Source organism: Aquarana catesbeiana, linkage group LG02 (genome assembly GCF_042186555.1).
Source record: "Aquarana catesbeiana isolate 2022-GZ linkage group LG02, ASM4218655v1, whole genome shotgun sequence".
Lineage (NCBI taxonomy): Eukaryota > Metazoa > Chordata > Amphibia > Anura > Ranidae > Aquarana > Aquarana catesbeiana.
Genome location: NC_133325.1, coordinates 33,627,589 through 33,633,372, shown reverse-complemented (window position 1 = coordinate 33,633,372; position 5,784 = coordinate 33,627,589).

Below are 5,784 nucleotides of genomic sequence, written 5' to 3'. Positions count from 1 at the left end.
ACTATTGATCTTTTATTGAGAATAATCAAGCAACCAATTTTATACAAAAGTAAAACCATAGTACAAAACTTTAACAGAAATCCAAGGAATACACATCTATGTTCAGAATATATACAGTATATACATAATCCACTACCAAAACATTTTTAGTGGGTGACAGACAGCCACACCCGGGAAAGAGACTCCTGGCAGTCAGGGAGGCTTGAAACCCCTCCATGCCTTCAACCAAGCCCCCTGACTCCGCTTGTCTCTCTCAAGCACCCGAATCTTCCCCACCTCATGCAAAATGTCATACACCACCACCTCAACAGGAAGGATTTCATGCCGAGTGCAGACCTGACACCGTGCGTTCCAAGTGAAATAACGGACTACTAGGCTAACTAAAAAAAGTGTATCCAAACAAAAAACCCCACCAGTATTGAATGCTCCGTACACCCACTCAGCATAACCCAGCCTGGAGAGGAAAGGAACACCGAGGGCCCGCCCCGTTTGTTCACCTCTATGTTAAAAGGGCAACGAAGCAGAAAATGGTCCATAGTCTCCTCCTCACCTGCACACTCCTCCTGAGGACAGCTACGATCCATCCCACTGCGGAATTTCAAATTGCCCCAACATAGAGCCTCCCATGGAAGCACAACCAGGCCAGATCCCTAAATTTAGGTGGTACTCTGTCCAAATTAATCAGTCTTAACCCTGCCCTCAAAACTGGGCCTGAGCAATCCCTTAAGGCCAGTGGGTCATGAAAGACTTCGCTCAAGACTCGACTCATAAGGACTTTCCTCAGAACCGATCTGAGATCTTCAGCCGACAATCGCCACTGCCATAGTAACTTCAGGCACGGAGCGACATAGGCTGGTAGCTGACCACGATGACCCCTGAGATTCTTCACTTGGCCACCTTCTTCCCAAAGTCGTAGAAAAGGCCTAAACCAAGATCTAAATATGCCTACTCATCCAGGAGTTTCCACTGCAAGCATGTTACCAATGTTAAACTTGAGAAAAAGCAGTGAAAAGAAAAGAACTGGGTTGACCATACCTAAGCCACCCTCCCTCCTGGATAGATAGGTGACATTCCTCTTGATGGGGTTCAGTCTGTTCCAACACAACATCTGGAAGAACACACTACTGACCCTAACATAGAGAGACACTGGCAAGATGCAGACAATGCTGACATACAAGAAGATCAGAATCAGGTAAGTCTTAATCAGATCAACCTTTTCCCTCAGAGATAACTTCCATCTCTTCCAGCTGATCACCTTAGTATTGGCAATTTCCAGCCTGCCTTCCCAGTTTTTGAGGCCATAATCGCCGGGTCCAAATTCAATGCCTAGAATCTTCATTCTTTCCTGGGGCACTGGAAAGGTGTCCGGGAGATCAAACCCCTCACCTTCAGAGATGCCCTCATCTCTTGCTTTTTTCTTTCCACAAGACTTCTTTACAGAGAAAAAAGCGACCTTTTTAGTACACACTACCACTTCTGGTGGGGGGGGGGAGGGTATTCCCTTTGAGTCAGACTTAGGAGGGGTAGACTCCTGGGGGGGTAACTGACTCGGGGGGCACAGACTTGGAAGGTTCTGACACGAGAGGAGAGGGTACAATAGGCTGGGGGAACACAGAGACAGATACAGAAAGAAATACTTACAGACACGGGAGGGGTGGCCACAGGAACTGGGGAGGGATCCTGAGCAGGATCAGGGGAGTTGGTCACCGCAGAGGAGGATAGTACACCAGGGGCCTCACCCTCCATCCTGTCCAGCCCTGACATGTCATCAATTACCTCATTCTCCATATTGTGCCAGGCTTCAGGACATCTGCTGTAGGGGTGACCAAGGCGCAGGCACAGGTTGCACCTGATCATCTCGGTGCAGTCCTTAGCCATATGACCCTGACCCCGACACACTGAACATATCAAGGCTGAACAGGAAAAGCTCAAATGCCCCTTTTCTCCACAGCGGTGACACAGCTTCAACTGACCAGGGTAGAAAATAGTCATCCCATCCCTCCCTATAAAAGCTGAGGAGGGCAGGTGACGGACAACATTCCCATCCCTGGCCAACCTGACTGTTACTGACCAACCCCCAGTCCAGATGTTACGCTCATCAAGGATTTTGCTGGGCTTAGTCAAAACCTCACCATAGTTCCTTAACCAGACCTCTAGGTCCCCAGCAGGAACACTCTCATTGGTAAGTATGATGGTTATCTTTTTCACCATTGACCTTTGCGAAACTGCAACTGGGGCCAGACCTTCCCATTCAGGTCTTGACCTGCACCGAGCCTCATATCGCTCCCAGAACAGGTCAAGACCCTCTGGCCTGGTGAAGCTAATGGTATAATCCCGTGTCCCAGCTACATGTATTAGAGCATACAGGTCATTTGCCCCAAAACCAATCTCCAAAATCAAATCCACCACCGCACACCGTGCTGGAGGGATTGCACCACCTTCCCATTTGAGAATTACCACATTTCTTCTCGGACCTCCAGCAGAAGCCAGAGACCCAAGACCAGATCCCGGGGTGCCCAAAGTGGTAGACTGCAGGGGGAAAACCCGCTTGGGAGCGGAGCTACCAGGAGTAGAGCGTACCACCTGAGCAAATGTAGGTTTATCAGGGCCAAGGCCCCACAATGATGTCACATTAGTCTGTACATTACTATTATTATTCACTGGTTGAACGGAGTTGGTAGGACTGTCCTTCACACTTGAACTGGGACAATTGTTCATTACACTTGTACTGGGATGATTTTTATCAGTCACACAAACATTCACATTCCCATCAGGAATAGTCACAGTTTCTGATGCAATACCAGCTGTCTCCTGAAGCTGTGCTGTAGAGTCCTCAGCAGCTGTGGGGCAAACAGCTTTAGACTCAGCTAAAGGGGGATAATTGGCTCTGCTGAATCTTGTAGTTCCTCTGCAGGAATGTCATTTTTTAAATGCAAACTTTGCTGTACTGCAGCATCAGCAGGTACAGCATTGCTACACATGGTATTAGCAGCCTGATTGTCACTGGGCATATTGTCAGTATCAGTCACAAAAACAGTTTTATGCACCACATGGGACTTGACAGGCTTTACCTTGTCAGGCACATTATCAGTAATTTCCTCTTCATGAAACACCAGCTGATCTTCCCGCATAGGAGATTCCATTACCTGGATTACCCTGAGCATGCCTCCTGAGTCCTGGGAAGGCATGGGGCTGCTTACCTCTCCCTGAGGGGGTCTGAACTGGGGGTCTCCTCCTCCACCTCCATTTTTGTCATCCTAGCAAACCTTCTGTCATTGCAGAATTTTTCTTTGAAGGGCCCATCTCTGCCTTCCATCATGGACACAATGGTTTCCTGGTGTTCAACCCGGACCTTGGCCAGTTGGATCTCCGGATCCATGGACCCACGTTTCTGGCTATGTAAGCCCTCACGCTGCCTTCTCAAGCGCTTCAGCTCCGCTCTCAGGTTGTACAGCTTGTCTCTTTCCCTATTCAGGGCTTTAATCCCGGCCACCACTCGCTCCCGAATGGCCTATGAACCTTCATCCTTACCAGGGGCAGAGAGATCCCCAGCCATGGCTTGTAAAGGGGCAGGCATGTTACTAGAGTTGCCACCTCATCCCTTTAAACCCGAACACATATGAATTACACAGGTTCTGAGGCTAATTAAATGCGGATAAAGCACCAAGTGAGTTTAATTACCAACTTAATCAGCCACAGAACCTGTGTAATCAATATGTGTTCGGGTTTAAAGGGATGAGGTGGCAACTCTACATGTTACCTGATGGCCCAGGAGAGGCCCCGCTGTCCTCCATGGCTTCCCCAGAAAGGGGCCAGGAGAGCTGGGAGAGATTTCACCACCACTCCCCTCTCACACGGATCACCTGCAGCAGCTTCAGAGACACCTTCCTCCTGACACACCTGTGCTCCAATGATAGGTGGGGCACTATTCCTCCCACTGACATCAATATTGGGGCACTATTCTTCCCATTGACACCAATGATGGGGCACTATTCCTCCCACTGACACCAATGATTGGGCACTAATTCTCCCACTGACAATAATGATGGGGCACTGTTCCTTCCACTGACACCAGTGATGGGGCACTATTCCTCCCACTGACAACAATATGGGGGCACTATTCCTCCTACTGATACCAATGATGGGGCACTATTCCTCCCACTGATACCAATGATGAGGCACTATTCCTCCCACTGACACCAATGATGAGGCACTATTCCTCCCACTGACATCAATATTGGGGCACTATTCCTCCCACTGACACCAATGATGGGGCACTATCCCTCCTACTGACACCAATGATGAGGCACTATTCCTCCCACTGACACCAATGGTGGGGCACTATTCCTTTTTTCACTCCCACTGACCACCAAGCCTAGGGCATTTTCTTCTCCTACTGACCACAGCCCGGCCTCCCTAAAGGGTAGTAAACTGGCCCTTTGTTATGAAAGTTTGGAGACCCCTGCCCTAAGGCAACGCACCTTTGTTCCAGCATGGCAGTTTGCGGTAAAACATGTACTGCCATTGCCAAAAATGGTGAATGTCTGCTTTTTTTTTTTTTTTTTGAGGTGGTAACCTGTGGAATAATTTACATGGGGAATATTTATAAAACAGTCAATGTGACTTTCACCAAATATTCACTGGTAATGAATCTTGTGTCTTTGTTGATTAGGTATAGGTAAATGTCTAAATCTTCTTTAGTCACCCTTTGGCCATAGTTAGTCAGGTTGAAAAAAAAAAAGACACAAGTCCATCGAGTTCAACCAATAAATAATACCTCATATAATGTGTTGATGGTACATAGATAACCGATTATTTCTGGTTGGTAGAATCTGAAGAAGACGGGTGACTGTTCCCAATCACAGAATGCACGGCCAGCCTTTTCCCTCAGTAAGTATCATTTTAATGATTAAATAGGAGTTACTAATTCTATTGTAAGACATACTGTATATTTATGTATTTATATACCTGTAGTGCCAACCAGGGCTTTTTTTTCAGCTGGAACGTGGCGGAACACAGTTCCGGATGCCCCAGAACTTAATGTATGTAATGGCAAGGGTGGTGGGGTATGCTGGAGGGTCTATTGATGCTGGCTAGAATCTGTTTTTGTGTAGGATCTATTGTTGCGGTGGGGGGGGGGGGGTTGATTGATGCTGGTGGGGGTCTTATGTTGCTGGGGGGTCAATGGTTGTTGGGAGGGATCTACTGTTGAGGGAGGGGGTCTATTGTTACTGGCTGCTGGAGGGTCTATTGATGCTGGCTGCTAGAAGATCTATTGTTGGGGGGATCTTTTGTTGCTGAGGAAATCTATTGTTGCTGAAAGGGTATTATGTTGCTGGGGGGGGTCAATTGTTGGTGGGAGGGACCTACTGTTGACGGAGGGGTCTATTGATGCTGGCTGCTGCAGGGTGTATTGATGCTGGCTGCTGGGGGGTCTATTGTTGCTGGAAGGGTATTATGTTGCTGGGGGGGTCAATTGTTGGTGGGAGGGACCTACTGTTGAGGGAGGGGTCTATTGTTGCTGGCTGCTGCAGAGTGTATTGATGCTGGCTGCTAGGAGGTCTATTGTTGCTGGGGGGTCTATTGTTGCTGGAAGGGTATTATGTTGCTGGGGGGGGGTCAATTGCTGGTGGGAGGGAACTACTGTTGAGGGTGGAGTCTATTATTGTTGCTGGCTACTGCAGGGTGTATTGATGCTGGCTGCTGGGGGGTTGATTGATGCTGGTGGGGGTCTTATGTTGCTGGGGGGTCAATGGTTGTTGGGAGGGATCTACTGTTGAGGGA